This window comes from Macrosteles quadrilineatus, unplaced genomic scaffold (genome assembly GCF_028750875.1).
Source record: "Macrosteles quadrilineatus isolate MER2022 unplaced genomic scaffold, UCM_ALF_1.0 Scaffold_9__3_contigs__length_116548681, whole genome shotgun sequence".
In the NCBI taxonomy this organism is placed as follows: domain Eukaryota; kingdom Metazoa; phylum Arthropoda; class Insecta; order Hemiptera; family Cicadellidae; genus Macrosteles; species Macrosteles quadrilineatus.
The window spans coordinates 33,527,468-33,547,745 of NW_026542602.1; the positions used below are offsets into that span (position 1 = coordinate 33,527,468).

General features: G+C 31.8%; 1 protein-coding gene and 1 long non-coding RNA gene across 6 annotated transcripts in view; one reads left to right on the forward strand and one right to left on the reverse strand.

Annotated features, from left to right (window-relative positions):
* Window positions 1-20,278, forward strand: part of LOC129002321 (glutamate receptor ionotropic, NMDA 2B) — a 679,287-nt gene that overhangs the window by 292,275 nt on the left and 366,734 nt on the right. The gene's annotated exons all lie outside the window — the stretch shown is intronic.
* LOC129002323 (uncharacterized) lies at window positions 13,719-16,657 on the reverse strand. Its single transcript, XR_008491568.1, has 2 exons — window positions 16,358-16,657; window positions 13,719-14,205 (listed from the first exon to the last, which is right to left on the reverse strand). It is a non-coding gene; the product is annotated as an uncharacterized LOC129002323 (long non-coding RNA).

Here is a 20,278-nt window from a genome sequence, read left to right on the forward strand (position 1 = left end):
GTACTTTGCCTCCAACTATCCAGCCGAGCTTTGTGTTCTGAAGTACTGGTGAATTTTGATTCTTTATCCTTCCATCTTCCAAAAGATCAAAGAAAAACTCTTGTCCTAACAAAATATCAACTTTAGATGGTTTGCAGAATGTGGGATCTGCCAAAGTGATATTTCCAGGGATATCCCATTGACTTGTATTAACAGTGTGTGTTGGAAGTAACCCTGTTATTTTAGGAAGAACCAAAAATGTTGCAGTTGCTTTGTAATTAGAATTTCTTGACTGAAATGTTGCTTGTACCTTGTTTGTAGTTTTAGTTGTTCCTTCGTTAATACCTGTTACTAATACATTTGAATTTTCTTTCTTTAGTTTTAACCTTTGGCAGAGATTTTCTGTCATGAAGTTAGATTGGCTGCCATTGTCTAAGAATGCCCTGCACGTGTATTTAATTCCACTCGGACTTATAACATCCACCAATGCTGTAGATAATAAAACCTCTCCACCTTGGAAATTAGTACTTAGACTTGTTGTAGTAGTACTGGTATTTAATGCGTCATCACTACTTCCCTGCTTGTTGTTAAATGTAGCAGTTTTCTTTGGTTGTAATGATTTAAGCCTTGGGTCTGATGTGTTGTAATGAAGTGCAGTGTTGTGTTTCTTATTACAATGCTTACATCCTCTAGAATTGCAATGTTCTACGCGATGGCCCGGTTTTAAGCAATTAAAACAGAGTTTTGCTGCTGTCAATTTGCTTAATCGTTCTTCATGAGAAGCCTTAATAAGTTCGCTGCATTGATACACAGGATGGTTTCCATCGCATATGAGGCAGATGGATTCTTTGACAGAAACATATGTTTTCGTGTTTGATTTATGAGGATGAGCCAAGTGTTGTCTTGGATGGGCAGGTTTGTTATGGAGTTGAAATGACGTTGAGTTAGTGTGAACAATGCTGTGGTTGACGTTTTCTAACATTTGACATCTTTTTTGTAAAAAGTCTGTAAGTTCCTTTAAAGTAGGAAGTTCATTTGGTAGGGTTGAAAGTTCCCACTCCTTATGTGTGGATGTGTCAAGCTTTGTAGTTATGAGATGGACAATGAATGGATCATTTTCATTAATCTTTATCTGTAACCCTTCTAAAGCCCTGATGTGAGTTAGAGTGCTATTTAGTAGGTGCCTTAAGCTTGTTGGGTTGTCCCTTTGTACGAGAGAAAGCTCAAAGAGTGATCTTACATGTTGCTGTACGATAAGCCTAATGTTTTGGAACTGATCTTTAAGTAAGCTTAAAGCTACGTTGTAGTTAGAAGCTAATAGCTCTAAGTTCTTTATTACATTAGCTGCATCACCAGTGAGTGCAGCTTTTAGGTAATGCAACTTTTGGACATCATTTAAACTTTCATTTTTGTCAATTAAAGCTGAAAAGGAATCAAAGAAGGGCATCCATTCATCAAACTTCCCAGAAAAGCTTGGTAGATTTATGGTTGGTAGTCGAACTGAAATGGACGAGTCTGAGGACTGTGTACTGTTATGTGAATTAGAATTGTGATTAACAACAACTACGTCATTTTGTGGTGGTGGACACGTGTGTTGTTCAATAAAGTTAGCTATTTCTGCACAAAGCACAAAATATTGCTGTTCAAACTCATCCCTTTCAGCTTCATGATTCAATTCTGAATCTGAATCAATATCTTCAATCTTAGATTGCACATTTTCAAATTCTACCCAACTTCCTTCTACCTTTTGTAGCCTAAGTTGTAATTCCTTTACATGCTGACTTCCTAAACATTTATCAAAAAAGTTTTTACATCTTGTAAGTTTAGCCTTAATATTACTTCTAGCTTTCACTAATTGTTGTAACTGATCTTGCTTTGGCATGGCTTGTTAATGTTCAATAAAACTTGAATGAATGTACAACTGAATAAATATTGCAAAGTTTGTAAGTAATTTAAATTTACCTTAAGGTCGTGGTTTTATCGCGGGGTGAAGGACCAAAATGTACAATGTCGAGTGTCCAACATTGTTTGTATTAAAAAACTGCATGAAATCATATAAAAAATGAAACTTTATTTAACTTATGACTTGCTTGTAAAACTTTAAAAAATACAATACCTACTGTTTTTGTTTGTGTTTTTACAAATATAAATTCAATCATATGTTAATTTACAAACAGTCTGTTAGGAGATTGAACAGATATATTCAATGTAATATAACTGGTATGAATTGAATCTATATTTACTAGGCTTGTTTTTAGATGTGATTTTAGAAAGATCTTTGCTGATATAATAATGTCCATTTTTATATGGCGTATCCCATATAGACGTGTCATTATCATTATCGTCATGAAATAGGGACGCCACCTAGGTGCGTACTTTAACCCAAATACGAGTGATGGATGAGTTGTAGATGTAGAACGTTATAAGATGATCCGTGTAGCTTTGCGAATGACTAAGACTGCTTCTGTCAGGATCATTTATTTAAAGACCAATGATCGAGGACAGCTGGGTCCAGTTACGAATCATCCAAAAGCTAATGTAAAGGTTAATTTTATTTTATTCTTAAATTCACTTATGTTTTTTTTCTTCCTTTAAATATTTTTTACATATTCTGTATATACATTGTTGGAATAAAGAAATAATTCATTCATCCATTCATTCATTCATTCATTCATTCATTTATTCATAATTCATTCATTCATTCATTCATACTGGCCCTTCTCAAGATTGAACCAGCGAGTTTTTTTATTGCAATGCAAGCACTTCAACCTTTCAGCTCTTCAGACTGTCTGGTATTCCTTTTTAAAGTAAAGAGAATATAAATTTCACCTGAAATGTTTTGGCAATTTTATAAGATACATAACAAGAAATTAAAAGTCTGAAGGAAAATTCATTAAGACCACCCCTTTTGTATCTTAATTCTATTAAGGTTTTTATTTAACAATTAACAATGCCAGCCAAAGTAAAACAATATCATTATATATCATTATATCATATATCGTATATCATATATCATATATATCATTATATATAGCAATTATATATAGCCTTAGGAATTATAGAGCTATAAATGGAATCAAAAGAACAACTAAGGCATTAATTTGCAATAACTAAATAAGTATTTGGTATACGTTTTATCATTTCCCATTTAAAATATCTATTTCATTCTTTTTATAAGGTACATTTTGTTTTAAACAGTCGATTGCTGAAAGCAGAAGACAATATTACAAATATTTATGATATTTTTGTACAGTATGTGTTTTTTTACATATAACGAAGCTATTGTTTAAAATATACTATGTATAATATCGCAATTTCAACATTTATATTCTAGATTTAGCCAATCGCTGTGTATCAGTTAAAAGAAAAAAAATTACCAATGTTTTTACGTTTTAAGACTTTTAAATGTCAACGTAACCTTTTACCAAAATTATTGAAACAATTTGGTGATTGAAATGATTTAAAATTAATAGATCGGCATTGATTGTCGTTCCACATATGTAACTAATTGTTCAGCCAGATCTTCAGGAAAAAAAGATCAATAATTCCTAGTATTAAAATTTTAATTTATATTACTAACCACCTGGTTTAATACAAAGTGTCACACTATAGCACTTGATCAACACAGGACTGTCTTGCAGTCACCTAATACAAGATTATTATATGTTACGTGACCTATATCGTTATTAGCACTAGGTAATTACCAAGAAGGAAAGTCATCGTACAGGCAGATAGTTCATCTTTACTTAATAAATACTAACCGTATTTTGAGGAAATGCTATGTTGTAATTGGTGGTTGTATAGGTTGTGCATATGGCAGAGCCATATAAGGTTATTTTGTGTATGTCGATCCGTCAGCAACATTGAGAAAAGAAAATACTATTATGTTGAAACTTGTTCATAGGTCTACACATTAAAACATGTATTTGAAGAAGTTTCAAAGCTCAGAAAGACGATTAGGATTGAATACTTAGCACCATAACCAATTAAATTGTTGTATTCTTTATGCTAGAAAACAATAGTAATGTACACAAGTTTATTTATCTTATGGTATCCTATGATGTGTTAAGATAGTAAGACAAACAATTCGTTTATAAATTATGCTACAAAATAGAGTAAAAAAATTTTACCATTTAAATGTTATTTTGCAACAACAATTCATACATGTTAATATATGGAATTTGTTAAGGACGGTAAGAAATGACTTAATAATAAGTTTAGACTGATAATAAAAACAATAAGCTTTGATTTGAAAAGTATCAGTGTATTTGTTTTTATAAAAACCCTTTCAAACAGTTAAATAAAACTGAAATATGTTGTCTCCATTTAGATTCTAATTGACATAAAAATTGCAAATGTTAAATAAGCAAATGTTTAAAAGTAAAAAAAAAACAACCAGTATTAGGCTAAAGCATATTATGGATCAATAAACTAGCTTATCGCTTAGAGCTGACCGCTTGGAAACACCATAAAATATTAAGTATCTAGCTTTCCTTTGAAATCCCCAAAAATTTTCTAAAATCAAAGTTTTAACCTATTTTTACTTTGTTTTTAGTTTTATCTGCCATTGGAACATCACTTTAAGTTAGGTTTGCAAACTATTATTAAAATGCGTTGCATCAAAATCTAATTTGTAACGTTCTAATTTGAATTTTCATTTTGTAAGTTAAAAACTTGTCAACAGAAAAATAAATGTATTGCACATAGTCTATAAATTAGTAACTATCACTGTTATTAACTAGGATTGATCATTTATTTCTTTGTAATGATCCAAAAAGATTCCATCTTCATGTTTCTGGTCCTAATAGCATTATCGCAAGGATCATTACTTCACATTTCTGGGGTCGTTGACCCAGTGTTTCCTTGTCCCAATTTATCACGTATAACATAACTTATATCGCACTGCTAAACACATTTCATACGTGGAAGTTTATGGGGTTTTGAAACTAAAAAATATTAACTTAGACTGTATTTTTCTTTTGTGGTATGGATATAAGTATATAAACAATTTTTATTTATGATAAGTTCAGTTTAAATAAACAATTTTCTTTTTCTATACTTATGAAGATTGTAACATGAGTTACAAATTAAGTCTGCAATTTTACGTTGGAACGCCTATAATATTACTTGAGGAGCAGTTCTTTTAAAGATTACTAGAAGAAAGAATAATGAGTTTTCAATCAAGAATAAAGAATAGCCATACTTTCATTTCAAACGTTTCGGCGAGAGAATTGTCAGATTATAAATATATCAATATTATGCTGGTGAAATGGGTTAATATATAAATCCTATTGTTCATTAATTTAATAAAGAAAACTATAAATGTGGAATCGTAAACACATCTCATCTCGCTAGGAAGCGATATAATTAATAAACCTAAATAAACGGAGGTAAACAAAAAATAATATATACCATATTATGCCCTGTATTTCTAATAGCCTACACGTTTTATATTTATTAGCCCATAAAAAAACTTCATTTATAACGAAAACCATGTAGTTATTACAGTTTAAAAATGCAATCATGAATTGTAACAAGACAATGTTGATGCAGTAACAATAAAATTTGCTACTCAAAATGTATAAAGTATGCAGTTTCACATTAGTTTGTCAATTTGATTTCTGATTCAAACTAAACGACCCTGCAAAGACTCATGTTTGTATATTGCATTTTAAAGTGTGACGTTGCATTACAGTCAGATTGTATTCATCATAGTATTTTCAAAACTAACTAAACCATCTGTAGAGTTTTGAATAATTCATATATTAAACCAAAACTCGAACGGAGTCAGTACTCAAACATTAGTTTTTAAAACTGCATTAGGTAGTTTGTGTGCTAGTTACGGAAAACGAATTCCTTAATAAACTTAGGTTAAAGTAGCTATTTAATGACTTCCACAAGGTGTTTTGGACAAGAGTAACTATAAAAAAATGATGATTAAGATTTTGTGCGCACAATGATAGTCTATGAATCAGTTTGGGATTTTTGCCATTACAAACGTTAACTATTTTTAAAATCCCTCAAGATTTGATTGTGTAGCCTAAAAAACTATAGGCTACACAATCAAAAATAGATTATCAAGATAGACAAAAATAGAATTTGATTGTGTAGCCTAAAAAATATCTTACCATTGCAAACAACGTTTATAATTGATTGTTTCAGAATGGTTATCTTTTCCATAGAACCCTGATGAACGACAAGTTATCTTAAACTAAAGCTTATTTGGTTTTAGCGAATTTCCCTATAGGGAAGTAGCTATTACCGTAGGTCTCATGGTAAGACTTAGGCCCGGGACCGATTTACTTTTTCATTTTAATGTCCCCAGAGGCCAAAAACACCATTCGTTCAAATTTTTATATATGTATATATATATATATATAGGTATATATATATAGATTTATATATATATATGTGTGTCCGTGAACACGATAACTTGAGTAATTTTTATCAGATTTTGATGAAATTTGGTTTGAAGGTGTAAGGCGGGATAAACTTGAATGAGTTCGCGATTCAGCATGATCGGTCCATGGGAACAGGGTTTTATGGGGGGTTTTATGGGGTAAAAATTGGTTTTTCTCACTTTTTACCCTCAAAACACAAAATTTCCCAATTTTTCTCTAAACCTTCTTAAAGAGCTTAAAAAAACAAACAATTCAGTATATCAAAGTGTTTTGTACGGTTATTGGTTACGGAGAAAACAAAAAAAATTTTAAATTTAAAATTCCCATGTTATTCTTATGGAGAATATTGTCAAATGTTGTAGTTTGCTTGTTTATGGATATATTTTGATCAAACTTGGAAAATTTATTTATTTTATAGTAAGCTATCAATATTTTACTAAAAACACACTACTTTATTAGTTTCCTTGTAGCAGCAAACCTAGGTACTCGTTAAACCTAATGTTATTTAAATAGAACAATTGAAAATCAATTCGGCCAAATGGAAATTCGCTTAGACGGCAGGTTTGCTGCAGCGGGGGTATTTTTATATACTATATAATATAATATTAAAATAAGAACATGCCGCTAGTTCTCTTGTTACTATAGCATTGCTATGATAACTTAATGACTTAATAACTATGATAACAAATCTTCTATATTTTCAACCAGAATCCCAAGAAACTCTTGAAATTGAAAGTTTTATTAATTTGAACGCATGTATCAAAAAGTTTCAGTCCGAAAATTTTAACACGTATCAGTCAAAAACTACGTACATAAATTTTTCCCTTCGTCACCGTGACGACGAAACAACGCCAACTGTAATGATGGATGAAACCTGCCTGAAAGAGGTTGATTCCACAAAGTTCTTAGGGATGAACTGGGACAGAGTGTTGAACTGGCAAGATCATGTAGATAGCATCTGTCCAAAAATTGCAAAACGGGGTTTTGCCTTGCGTAAACTCGAGCCTTTATGTTCAACACAAGTCTTGGTCATGGCCTATTATGGCCTCATTCATCCCTATCTTTCCTACGGATTAAGACTGTGGGTGGGGGGGGGGGGGGGGTGTGCCAGACGAGATTTTAACAGAGCATTTAGGCTTCAAAGAAGAGCCATCAGATTAATTGCAAATCTGAGGTGTAGACAAGCTTTCAGGGAGTTTGGATTTTTGACCCTACCTTCGCTGTATATATTGGAAACGGCTGTATACTGCCGGTTTCAACATGTACCTATCCAAGGCACTGCTGTGCACAGCCACAAGACTAAAGCAAGGGCAAGTTCTCGCACCGTCCAACACCGAACAGCTGCATTTGAGAAACTTCCTTCTCAAGTAGGTGTCAGGCTTCTTAACTGTCTTCCTGAAAGGCTTAAAAGTCTGGAAAGTTCCCTTCTATTCAAAAGGAAACTGAATAAAACATCAGGCGTTCTATTCGGTTGATGAGTTAACTGCGCACCGTTGGAGTTAAGGGCCACAGTATTATATTCCCCAGGGGTTGAGAGTAAAATGTTTTAAGGCTTTCTTGATAAATGTACAATGTTTTTTTTTTAATTTCCTCTAACGTATTGATTTATTTGTTTAAAGTTAACTCTAATTTAAATTGTAATTTTTCAAAAATAACCTCTATGTGACTTAATATTGGAATAAGTATTATATGCTACACAATGTAAAAATTGTCAACAGCAATAAATAAATAAATAAATGATTATTGACCAATTATTAATCGCATTCGCAAATTCACAAATCGTAATTCTAAGCATTAAAAAGTTCGTTATTCGTGCTCTCACAATACATATTGTTGCTTTGTTAGTCATCTAAAAAAATAAATGAAATTTTCAAATTATAAATTAAGTAGGTAACGATTTGAAAATGCAATAAATTTAACGCATGTAAATCTGTGAATAAAAAATAACAAGTGTAATTATTACAAGTAACAATTTCCTACTGCTGTTAAGTTAAATAGCCACATATTTCTCAGGATTATTCTTAAAACAAATTTAAATGTACCGTATATTAATCTTATAGCATCACATTTTTTTCGGTTGAATTGGTCTGGATGTAAAAAAAGTAGATTCAGGCAAATAGTATCACATTTAAAATATTGATGATGTGTCTTTGATGAGAAGCCCCCATATATTTATATAAATAACCCCTGACTGTAACTTAGATCCCACATTACCTTAGTTGGGCGAGTTGACACTTCGCCCATCTAGAGCCCAACTTCCTTTAGTTGAGAGTCAGACTACATTTCACACAAAAACATTTTTGTAGGTGCATAACATTTCCGTCCTTTAAAGGAGCGAATTCTAATGTTAAATACATTTTTTTATTCATTAGGAATCTAAGTAAATGTTGAAATTACAAGGCAAATAACTATACTTTAAATAACAGTGGGATTAAGATATTATTAGATTTTTACTGTCCACCATCGGGGTGGTAACGTCACATAAGTGCACATTACAACACAAATATGAGTGAAGGATGAATGCAGAATCGTGTGAGACGATCAGTGTAGCTTTTTACCTAATACAATCAGCTGTTTCATTAGTCATCTATTTAAAACTTAATGATAACTAAAAAAATTGCTGGGTCCAGTTTTGAACCATTAGAGAATCTTATAACACTTAAAACATATATTTACGCTTATACTGTTACTCACAAGACGGTAAATATACAAAAAAAATGGTAAGTGGTTGACCAAATGTAGACCAAATGTACCAATATGTAGACCAAATGTAGACCAAATGTAATAATTACGTTGTTGTTGTATGTTGTTTTACTATACATTGGATCTGAAGCTAGAAATTTAACTGTTTTCATTTGTTTAAGTACTATTAAAATAAAAAGCCATCAACGTATGGCAATGTAGGACTAGTTAATGCTGGAATAGTAAAAAAGTCTGATATATATCAGATTTTTTATTTATTCACATGTATAGTTTTTTTACTTATTTAAAAAAGGATATATTTCCCAGTATAGTTTTATTTCAAAGCAAAAATAAATAAATGAATATGAATTGTCTTTGCACTGATTTATGTTGCACAAACATATACAAAAGTTTTCAAATCTTGTAGTACTATATGAAACGATATACATCAGTGATTATTACAAATATCTTCAAAATAAACTTATTTGAATACATCAAATTGGGTTCTTTACTCATACTTAATTCTTTTTCACTTCTAATTCTTCTACATCACTTCATGACTCCATATTTAACATTACCTTTAAAACTCACCTTCAAAACCCCCTTTGAGGACTAGAAAGTTAAGTTTAACTCAAAATAGGAAAATGAGCAACTGTTCTTGATCCCATACTGATAAAGTCTCTTACATTCTGAAACTTTTCACTTTGAACTTTTAAGTGGAAGCTTCCACAAGCCTACAGTGTGTTTGAAAATTGACTTTTAATTCGAACATTAATTTGATTGTTATACTTTTTTCACCATAAAACCTAGCTTGAGTTCTAAATTAAATTGTATGTTCACATATAGTGGGCCTAATAGCTGTAATACTATAATAATGCCTAGTAGTAAAAACTATAAAAGTTAAACAACAGCTTCGCTTGAACATGCATCTACAATATAACACGATGAATTTCATCGTAATCAATATAATAATATTAAGGTATGAATTATACAATTTTGGGTTGATTAATGTCTCACTATTTTAGATACTTTAACAACAAATATAATTCAGTTACGTATTTTATTTAACAGTTTTGTCATAATAAACTTTTGTAAACTATTACATTTTGAGATTGTGTATAACTGAGTATGGGATTTTGAGAGGAAGTGTGAGAAAGGTAAAATACTACCCCAATGGTTTCCTCTATTCAAAACATACATTAAATTAGGTCAACAGAAAGTTTTAAGCGACTTTACAAAACACAAACATGATGGTGTAGAAGTAAGGATTCCACCGTGCATGTGCAACTTGCTTCTGACAGCAAATCTTTGGAACTATACCTTAAGTGTCGTTAAATAACCTATTATATTATAAAATAACATACTTTGCATATTTTCTTGTAATGCATTTGTGGCAGAAGTCACAAACGATATGATAAAAATTATGAATAATACTTAGGACTGTTTTATCACGCAAACATGTTTTACAACCACTCGTTGAACTAATGTTGGGTCATTAGGCAGTAAACATGGGGGAATGTTTGCAATAATCATTACATCGACCAGCCTCCTATGTACAATGAATAATGTAATACATTCATTTTCGAATAAAATTGACAGAGGAATGTAAACGTATTAGATGTTTGTTTAATACGTTTTTATTTGTTCCCGAAACAGTTTAACTAATCGCCGTACTAATTACCAGGGCTTAGACGAGAGGCTACAAAGAAGTTTAGTTAGGCAACAACTTAAAGGAATGAATTTGATTGATTGAAATTATAAGTATGAGAAAATATAACAACAATATTTATTTAAAACGAAACCGATGTTATAAATATTTATACAGTAGAACCTTGATAACAAGACTCTCATGGGGATTGTAAAGTAATACTTGTTATCATGGTTGACTTCTTATCGAGGTCTGTAATAACATGTGATTAGGGGTAAGATAATTTTAAGGGCATTTGAAAATAACCCTTGTTATCAAGGGCCACTTGTTATCGAGGGTCTTCTTATCAAGGTTTCACTGTATACGTAACATATACTTTGGACTTGCTAAACTTAATAAAAGCTTCTTTTAATCGTAAACCATTAAAATAAATATTGTATTTGTTAATTGGTAAATTTTTTCAGTTTTAAAATAAACAAATTATTCTTATCTGAAAAATATGCAAGACAAGGATTCCAACCTACCCCAACATGCATTGAATACAAAATGCTCTTTGAGTCTGCAATTTTGTGAATACAAATGCAAGAGCCATTGTCTTGCTTTTATAAATGGCTAATTGGGTATGCTTTTCTAGTGGACACTTATTTACTAGCGTATTAAATATAAAGGTTAACACGTTTTAACTATAAAAATAATGTTTTCGGATTTATTTGCTACTAATATAAAACGTGTCAACTAATTAATTAATTTACGTTCAATTTAGGCTAACAGAAGAGAATAGGGTCTGATGTTATCCCATTGTAGTCCATAGTACATACAATAGCGTATCCTATGCAATGCATTAGCTTTGGTTATCAATCCATACCTTAAGGACACATTACACTAATTGAAGAGCAGAATGAAGATGATATGAAGATGATTAGTATAGTAATTGGAGATTCAGATAATAAACATAATACATATTAGAGTACACCAATTTTTGGCAGATTTAATTACTTGACAACAGAAAAACTAGTTAACCGTAATTTAATCAGTAAACTATTTGAGAAATTTGCGTGATATTTTCTATCATAATTATTCGTATCGTATTGCCAACCAAAGTAAACTTTAAAATATTAACAATGGCTTCCTACTTCTTTGCAAGGTTGAAGTGCTGTACTAGGGCTTGCCAACAGAAGGATGTTGCTTTAGGCAGATCGGTGTGCTTGATTTAAAGGTTGAATTGGGAGAAGGATTAATAATAGTTTTTTGGTGGACATAGTCCTTTTTGGGGGAGCTAGATATCACGGCTTTTACGTCCAGGAAATATAATATGGGTATGGGGGTTTTTACTATGCCTTAAACTCTTTTCTGGATTTGGGATTTTAGTAAAATGCATTCGAAGAATATTGGTAGTGTAATCCACCCTTTAGTTTTCCATTCCTTTTACCATTTATAAATTTTTAATTAGGTATCCATGTTTTTAGGAGCTTTGAGTTAAAGATTTTATTAAGTTTATAGATTATTCAAAACAATTTTATGATTTTTTTAGCTTTGTTCCTGTGAAAAGGTGCCACAGATTCCATTTATCTTAGTAGGCTACCTGAAAAAAGCTTGATCAGCTGATATGAATATGCTCACTAATAACAAATTGTTTGTATGTATGGAATGGTCTTTGTTCTTCCTCATACGTGACTTCGGAGCGTACTCCTAGTAAAATAGTGAATATATCAACGAAGATAGGATTTTGTCGTTTGCTAAGTGAATTACATTATTTTAAACACATATACTAATTAGAGAACGGTTTGTTCCGTAGACCACGAAGGTCAAAACTTCTCATCAACAATTAGGACACAGACTGTCTGTACCGCACCCTAGTTTAGACACAATTTGCAGCAAACACTAATGAACAGCTGTTTGTTGTCTTTAGGGTCAAAAAGACCTTCTATCAAGTAATATTTGAACATGATGTATTGCTGCACTAGAAAGATATTTGTACGGACGGAACTTTATGAAACTTATTAAAATATAAACTTAAATTAGGTTTTAATCATACATTTCAGGTTAGGCAATTTTTTACACCAGTAGTATTAGTTGAACCTTGCATTCATTTATAAAACCAACAAATTAAAACTAAGCTTACTTCTGTAGCCTAAAATGGGGGTCACAACCCAAAGAGGGACATCAGTTATAACAAACCTTATCCAATATCACTAAATCTATACTATGTAAGAAACCCTGTACCAACGGTAATCATTAACGCAGACACTCTGTTAACATTACACTTAGTCGACCAGTTGGTGTGAACATATTTGAACAGTAGCATGAGCATAGATTTTCAAATTCCTTTCCCAGATGAAGTGAGATAGGCGATGACTGGTAGGGCTGACTTCTGAGAAACAACTATAACCTATGAGCCTTACACCCTATCAGTAATCAGCCAATGAGAAGGTCTAATGAAAAGGTTGGAGGGGTGACGAGTCTTGGAGGACCTAGGAGGAAAATTCTAGGAGGCTACCGAGGGCTGGAACGATGATTGGAGTGTGGTGCGTTGCTTCAAAGGACCATTGGCTGTATTTTAAAAATAAAAATAAATTAATGGAGATGTAAAATAATGAAGTCATATAATTTGTGATTAACTCATCTTTATATTTTTTTTAATTTTTTTTTGTAGTTTAACCTTGTAAATATTTCTCTTAATATTGTTGCTCTTAATTGTTATTTGGTGTTGTCACCTTTTGTAACTTATTTTGTTTTCTTTATTTATTTGTTTTATTACATGTTTAGTCACACCTGTAGCAGTCTTATGTCTCTTGCACCCTTTTACCTCTCTAAAACTGCTAAGCGAGTGTAACTTTAAGAGAGGCTTGGGACTCGCAATTATTAGTGTATAGATAGAAAACCCATTTTTTCGTACGTATTACATTCTCAAAATGTCTATGAATACATATTAGCATAATATTAAAAACAGATTAAATTGAAACCTAGATTCATTAGGAAAACTTTAAAAATAGCACAGCAACACTAACTTGTTTTAATCTTTTTTATTATTTTCTTAAATTTTAACTGTTAGGAAAATGTTTATAACATCTTATAATAAGGTTCAAAAGACTACATATTTAACACAGTATATTATAATCCGGTATAATAGTAGAAAATAAAAATATCCATATTCTACAGTTTGTGTCTTTTTAACATATACAGGTAAATATGTATTCTGGAACTCCAATATATATATATTAACAATCCTAAATCTTACAGCATGTACATTATGTAATACGAATTTCACATTTTATTGTAACTTATTTAGGCCTACATAACATTGAAATTATAATTGTAAATAATGTAAAATAGGTTATTTAACATATCTACAGGCATAGATTTGTGATTTACCTACTGTTTCTGTAATGGCATTTGAGTTACAGCTTTAGATTTGTCCAAAATCTCGCATATCCCGTAAACAGAGAAAGCACCAATGTTGCATTTCCAGGTGCAGCAATCGTAATCGTGGATACACTGCAAAATAATAAAAATATATCTATTACCTTTTCAATGTCTGGTTTTTGGGATATTGAATAACTCACATACTAATAATAATTATATACTAAAATAAATTAAGTATATTGTACTTGTTATTATTTGATACGCTAGTTTAAAACAGTATAAAATAACAATTATACTAAGGTGAGTTTTAATTGTACCCTACTTAAAATATAAAAAAAAATCAAACATCAATCCCACCATAATTCCAAACATAAATGGGTAGTAAGTATATCGTGTTGACAAGGTAGTCGTTTTCGGCCAACATCTTTGTTCCGCCATATTGGATGCAAAATATTTTTTAAAGTTAAATTGGGGTTAAGACCCACTATTTCAAATTAGAATTTTATTCATTTTACAATGCCACAATACCGTTTTTTTAAAATCTTGATCCATCTTTAAGTTATGGGGGCTTTAAGTAACTTTATTTTTAGCCCATTTTAAAATTACAAACTAAGACCATAATCTCAAAATAGTGCTCGTTAAAGATAAGTATACACCACCAGTCATTGTTGACCTATTTTCACTTGGTTATGACGGATGTAATTATTCGGCCACCATCTTGGGTCCCCCATTTTGAAATGTGATAGTTATATATTTCATCACAAGGGCCTAAAGTGACAATTTTTGACCTGAGGACAGGTTTTACGATCGACGCGAAGCCGAGGTCGGGAAATGAGCGTGGGTCAAAAAGACAGTTTTTTTTTCTCCGTGTGGTGAACTATATTTTTTGTAATTTTTTGCACAATTAATTAACAAACTAAGCTAGAAATCAATTTGTATGAAAAGATAACCTCTCAAAACGACATCTAGGTGGTTTTCAATTATTCTGCTAATGCAAATAAGCAGCTGTCAGCTTCAGTGATTCAATAATTTCGTCTGTTACGATTGTGTAAAGTAAATTATACCATCAATATTTCGAGTGATCGTCAACAATAGGCTAACCTTAAAATAAATCGATAAATAATTTCGATTGATAAGAGAGACTAAAAATGATTTTTACTCCCTAGAGAATAAAAAAGATTTTTACTCCCTATAGATTAAAAATTCTACTTTAGACCCGCAACGCATGCATTTTTAAAAACGGCCGTATTTTGCTGCAGTATGATGATAATTATTTTAAATATGAAGGTTGTGTTGTGATCCATCACTTCGAATTACTTTTTTAAGCTTAACTCAATGCCGGAATCCGTTTTTAATTTTCATATTTTGTTTCTGAAATAATGACATTGAAAAACAATTCAATATTTCACAAAGAAAACTTGTTAACAAAAAGCCGATCGTGGCATTGAGTTTCAGCTTAAAAAAGTAATTTAAAACTATGGGAGACAACACCACCTTTATATTTGAAATAATGTATCGCATTTCAAAATGGTGAATCCGAAATGGCGGCTAAGAAATTACATCCGTCATATTCAAGTGAAAACAGGTTAACCATGACTAGTTGTATATACTTATATTTCTCTAGCACTATTTTTGATTATGGTCTTACAATATTAAAACGACTAAAAATAAAGTCATAAAAAGCCCTCATAACTTTAAAATTGATCAAGATTTTTTAAAACAGATTCCAGTATTGTAATCAGGGCAAACGTTTAGTTTGAAAATGGGTCACAAGTCAACCTTTAAATTTTAAAACGATATTTTGAATCCAATATGATGGCTTCAAGATGGCGGCCGAAAAAGAACACCTTTTCAAAATTAAGTACTTACTACCCAACAATGTTTAGAAGTGGTCTGGGATTGATATTTGAAAAATGTTGAATAAAGTTGAAGCGGAGCAATTAAAAAACTCTCCCTTTAGGTAATGGTTGATAGTTTATAGAAGATCCTAATGTAAACCTATGTAGAATAGTTGTATAGTTTTTAACATACGTATGGTTAATATAATAATGTTTATTCAAGTAACTGTCACATTATGGCATGACAAATTAAATGGGAAATTCCTACCGTATAACTACAAAATGTTTAAGACAAGCAATAATGGATCAATATACTTGCAGCTAGAGCAAGATAACTTAAACACTTTTAACTGTAACATTTAATACAATTAGGGCCTAATTACAAATTACAAATTGACTAGAATTTTATTAGCTTTAAGCGATATTTTATGAATTGAGGTACTTACCCGAAATCCAACATTAAAGCATTTATACTTGTGTTTAATATATTTCTGTTTCTTAACTTTCTCTTTTGTTTGGACATCGTATGTAAGATAAAGTAAAATTAAACACCAGACAAAAACCTTTCTAATTACGTCGCATTTCGCCATAGAGCGTTTAAATTAAGCACCGCAGTGTGGTAAAAATAATCTTCATTGGTAATATCACAAATCACGAATCGATATTTTATATCACTAGAGTGAAGATTAATAACCACCATCCGATTTAATCATCGTTTGTAAATGGACACGGTAATTTACGTAATTAGGAGCATGAACTATAAACAGGGTTAAGTACCGGCATGAATGGTTTCAATAAACACTTAAAGATTTTCTGTTAGGCAGTACTTTTGTTTGAACTGAAATGTTTGTCAATGGAAAGATTATTAAGTTGATGAACAAGCGAGAGTTACCGTTATGGAACTAAATTAATCGTTGAATTTTATTTACGACAACTATTTTAGTACATGATATCATAAAAAATCTAATAAATAATTGTAGTTTTTACCTTTTTTAATAGGCCGAATATGACTTTCATAATATAATGTGTTTTGTTGTAGTAATACAGAACAATGGTTTTTCAAAGAAAAATTTTATTTTTTACCTTAGTTTTTCTGTTTTAAAACATTTAATAGTCTGAAAAAAATCTTAAGTTGTTAAAAATAATCCATAATAATAAGGTGCAATTTTTTTAATAATCCACAATAGGTGGACGCATAAGCCACGGGTCAGCATTATAACCACACAAATAATTACTATTACTGACTAGTAAGAGTTGAGAACTTAATGGCCGTGATAAGTGCAACAGTCATTGAATTATCCGTTTCTCTAAGGATAATTTAATATCACCGATAAAAACCTATTGACATACATTTAATAAACTGTCGTAATTACTTTGCAATTACTTAATAATTTTCAAATGTATTTCTTGGCAATGTGCCATGTACAGATACCCCCCTTAGGAGATATTCAAGAGTAATAAATCGAAGGAATTCTAATACCCTAGCCAAAATAGTATTGAGAGAGAAAAAGTTAAATTGTAATAATTCGAACTTAAACTAATCATCTGATCAGACAAATTGCGTTGTGTGGTACAATTAGTGTTTGGTACAATCTTTGACTGTCAATGGTACAATGTTTCGTTGCATCACTGTCAGTGGCAATGAGAGGTTATAAACGATAACATAACCTCTCGTAATTAAAATACTGTTGTAGGTAAAGTAGTGTACGCAATTCACGTAAACAGTGATAACGACATCGTAGAGGTTTTAAGAGTCGTGTCATTAACACTATCTTCACGCAATCGTTAAAAGCATTGTAAAGAAATGAAACTCATCCGATAGTTAAATAACTATACGGGTTTGCGTATGATATTTAAAAGCTTAGCAAGGCTAGAGTGACGTCACAGAGAGAGGAAGGCTTCATTTCACACACGAGCGCGTCTCCGCCTTGCAACACATCTGCTGAATATCAAACAACATGAGTTTATCAATCATTATACAAAATGGCTTCTACAATGAAAGCAACACAAAACGTTAGTCACTTAAACCGAAATTTTTATTTTTCTCTTCTTTTCCTTTTTGATTGGGTTTTTATATATTTTTTTTCTTTCTAGCAACATCAAATGTATTGAAACATTGAATAAAACAAACACAATACTACTATTTTGCAATTTTTTGGAAAAACTATAAAGTATTAAATTTAATAAATCACTGAACGTTCAAAGCTATAATATGTGAATTGGCACAATAAGAATTATTTAACAAATACATCATCACTAGTTGTTGGCAAACAAGAAACATTTGTCAGTGTTTATCATTTATTTGTTTTTAGTCACATATTGTTTCGACCTAATCGTATTAGCATGGATGTAAAATATGACACATATGATATTTAACCTACTGTTATCTTGGAATCGGTTAAAATAGAAATGACCACTAGCATTTTTTTTTAACGAATGTATGAAGTATGAAGTATAAAAATAAACATTTACATGATCAGTGTTATACCTTTAGTACTCATAATAATTCTTTTAATTAGTGCTTATAACAAGAAAGTTGTAGGGTAGTTTAGTTTTTTTCCATTTTGCATTTTTTGGGGATTTTTTTACATGGGCAACGTGAAACGGATTCCACTAAAGTTCAATTATAGAAAGAAAAAGTACTTAAGTGATATAATTTTAAAATAGAAAGAAGGTGGTCCTGGTTTTGGTTCACGATTTTGGCATTCTATTAAACACATTACTGGGGCTAAACGTCAATAAAACTTCAGTTCCAAAAGTAAATTTTAAATTGCTTTCAATTTATAATTCAAATTAAACTATATTTTATGCAAATAATATTTTTAAAACAATAGTTTATGAATTGGAAGAAGGGTTTGGTGAATGTTTAACAATATATAATTTTGGTATCACTTTACTGTTATAGTAGCTAGTATATTACTGTCGTGTTATATCTGATATTGAGAATCCTCACTAGATATGAATAACTACCGAACATAAATCATTTGACAGCCGGTTTTATATCTCATGTTACGGTATCAGGACGCGCATGCATCATCACACCTAATGTAATTTGATTTACGTGAAAATAGGGCATTTGTAAATCAAATAAATTATCAAATACTATTAATCAGTTAATTATCAGTAAGATATCTTATTACTTACGATTTCTAATACCTAGTCGTAAAACAAAAAATAGTTTAGGCATATTTTTCACTGTATATGGGTTTTACTAAATTAACTTTCAGATTACCAATTTTTGATAGCAGAAATATGAATTTTTCCTAAATCACTCTCCATATTGATATACCAGCGTATCCAATGCAAATTTTGCATTGCGACCAGCAAAATTATTATTTTATACTTAGACAACTAATTCCTTTTTCTGCTATCCTTCTATTGTAGAAATTGTGTGTGTTATCTTTTTCTTGCTCAAACAGTTGTTAGAACAAGATTTGAATTTATCTTGCGTACCCAGTGGGTTGTTATTTTTATACAATAGCTCGTTACTATTTGCAAAATGTATACATAAGCCTAAATTTGACTAATGATAAGAAATATAATGTAGAAAATAACTTTTTGTATTATAGGATAAATTTAAACTCCATAGTAGTAGTTTTCATACTATTTATTTCATGCTCTTTGACACCAGCGAAGGTCAGCGTCGGATCTCTGTCACTTCTGGGGCTGCACAGGGATCGATCCTTGGACCTGATCTCTGGAACGTGTCTTACGACAGTCTGCTTAGACTCGAAATGCCAGACGAGACCCGCCTCGTTGGCTACGCCGACGACGTCGCTGCTCTGGTTGCAGGCAGAACCGTTGAAGAAGCAGAGCTTAAACTTGGTATAGTGATGCTCCGTGTCAACGAGTGGATGCGGGACCACGGATTATCGTTGACGGTTGAAAAAACAGAGATCGTGATCCTAACCAAGAAAAGAATTCCCACCGTCCTTCCTTTGCAAGTAGGCCATGCCCAATTGGAGACCAAGCTGTATGCCAAATACCTTGGTGTTATGATTGACAGCAAAATGTCTTTCGGCGAGCAGATAAAGCGAACTGTTGACAAAGCCGCTAAGGGAGTTGTTGCCCTTAGTAGGCTTATGCCAAACGTCGGAGGCCCCCGCTCCTGCAAACGCCGCCTACTGATGTCTGCCGTCCAATCAGTACTCTTGTACGGCGCTGAAATCTGGGCCCACGTGCTGGAGAGGCGTGTCTTCCGTGACAGGCTCTCCCGTGTTCAGCGTCGAGGTGCCTTGCGAGTTGCTTCCGCTTACCGGAAGGTTTCCGAGCCTGCAGTCATGGTGATTGCCAGTGTCATCCCCGTCTTTCATCTCGCGAGGGAGCGACAGGCGATCTACCGTAGGAGACCTGAAGTAGATAGAGAG